The sequence below is a fragment of the Protomyctophum bolini genome (genome assembly GCF_963924005.1).
Source record: "Protomyctophum bolini genome assembly, chromosome: 7".
Lineage (NCBI taxonomy): Eukaryota > Metazoa > Chordata > Actinopteri > Myctophiformes > Myctophidae > Protomyctophum > Protomyctophum bolini.
In genome coordinates this window covers 12950439-12952795 of record NC_137868.1, presented here as the reverse complement: position 1 = coordinate 12952795, position 2357 = coordinate 12950439, and positions in this window count along the sequence as shown.

Sequence of the window (2357 nt, the reverse complement as noted above, 5' to 3'; positions counted from 1 at the left end):
ATCCGACGTGGTGAAAAAAATAATAATAATAATAAAAGAATAAAAATAAAAAAAGATAATAAATAAATTAAATAAAAAGACCGGCCGGCTGACCTATCCACGGACCGGCCGACCTATCCACGGACCGGCCGACCTATCAAACGACCGGCCGACCTATCCACGGACCGGCCGACATATCAAAACGACCGGCCGACCTACCCACGGACCGGCCGACCTATCGCACCCCAGGAGGGGCAAAAAAAATAAAAAATAATAATAATAATCCGGCCGGCCGACCCTTAAAACGACCGGCCGACGGTGTTTACCGGCCGGCTCGTAAGCCGGAACAAATGGATTCTGCCCTTGCTGGAATATTTTCAAGAGGGCCCTGATCCAAAAGAGGTTGAGAACCACTCATCTATACATGGTGAGCTGCATAACAATCAGAAAGAGTGTTAACTGGAGGTCAGGTAACCAAACCTTGTATGTCCGAAACGTTTTTTTTGTTTTTGTTTTTTGCAATAATTGCAAAAATTGCAAAAAGATTAAATTTCCCTAACCCTTAGACCTGGAACCGTATACATAACATCACTATAGCCTACATTTAAAACCTGGAACCCCTTTTGGGGTAGTTGTTGCTATACACTGTACTATACAATCTACAGTATTTAGCAACATTCTTTTTATAATTTGTAGTTTTTCAGAAAAGAAATTCAGGATTTAGAAGGCAATTTTAGAATGGGCCTCAGGTCTAAAAGGGATATGGTTTTAGACAAATGGCATTTATTTTCTATGTCCCGACCATTTTCTCTACATGCTCAAAAAGATCTGAAATATTTGAGAGCCAAAACTTCTCAGAAATGTATTGTCCTCATGAGGTTCTTGACCTCCCTCTGTATGATGTTCTGCAAACTAATAATTTACTGTTTTCTGAGTTTAGTAATGTTTCTAATATCCCTCTTGCTGTCTGTATTACTTTATTAATATTTTGAGTGTTATTTATGAACAGTGTGATGTCAAGGTATTTGTGTTATGGTTTGATTGCTTCTAAAAACATTTATCAAAGTATAAAAGCTGGTATATGATATTGATCAGAAGTAAAAAACAAATGTATAATAAAACGTCATGTGTGATTGAACCATATAGCTCGTGTTGCAGAAGTAAATCACTGTCAAGCTGATGCATAACATTGCAAATACCCTCCATTGAGAAACCATTTCAGTTGCCCCAGCATTGCATGAAGTTTCCAAACCAATGTCAAACGTTCCAAAATGACATTAATCTGCCAGGAAATGATTGCATTCGGCCTGTCATTTCTTGTTCATGCAACCAGTGTGCCACTGTAATTTTTTAAATACTTAAAAGCAATTTGTGACCAATTTCTCATTCATTATTTTGACATTGTTTTTTTTTTCATTTTTGTCAAATCCTCAAAAATGATGAAAAACGGCGCGCTATAGTATGCCGTACGATATGGGCTATAGCCCACGGTCCAAAATGATGAGAAACGAGGCTAACTTTTTTTTTCAAAATTTCAAAAAACATGGGCTATAACCCATCGTTTTTGTCATTTCGTCATTTTTTTCAAATCCTCAAAAATGATGAAAAACGGCGCGCTATAGTATGCCGTACTTTTTTCATGTAAAGGACCCCTAAATTGGCACTAATTATAGCCCGCGGACCCCCCCATTTGAAAATATATGCTAAGGACCCCCAATGAGAGATGATTTCAGACTTATATGAATACATTTAGATCATTTGAAACAAGCCGATCTACAAGCTCACAGTGTGTGGTGGTGCGACGCACTGTGAGCTTGCAGATCAGCTATTTTCAAATTTTGAAAACTTGAAATGAGACATTCACATAATGTAAAGTACTTTCTACTTTTAGAACATTAAGGTCTTTTTTATACCAATACTTATTTTGTACTTTTAATCAAGTACATTTTGAATTCCGGACTTTTACGTACGTGTGACAGAGTAAGTAAAAAATGCACTTTTTTGCACCACTGTACTTCCATAATTGCAGCACAAAGATGATGACTCATATAATGTCATGTTTAGATACAGATATAATGCCGCCCATCGTCCAACTGCTCATTTATGGCAAACCAAAAACTGCACACCGTGACATTCTTTAGTGACGGTTTGTCCTAGCCTGGGTAAACCCATGCCCCCTGCTGGACAACATTTCATTAGGTTTGTCCTCTGCTCCATTTCTCTCCCAGGTTATTCCTTCTATACCAATGAATTCCCACTTCCCATGTTTTTCGTTGATGTATAACCTCCAAAGATGTGCTTCTCGATTAAGCTATAGGCCTACATGAGTAGTATTAAGTCGATCATGATTGGTTCGACGTATATGTCGCCGAAAAAAC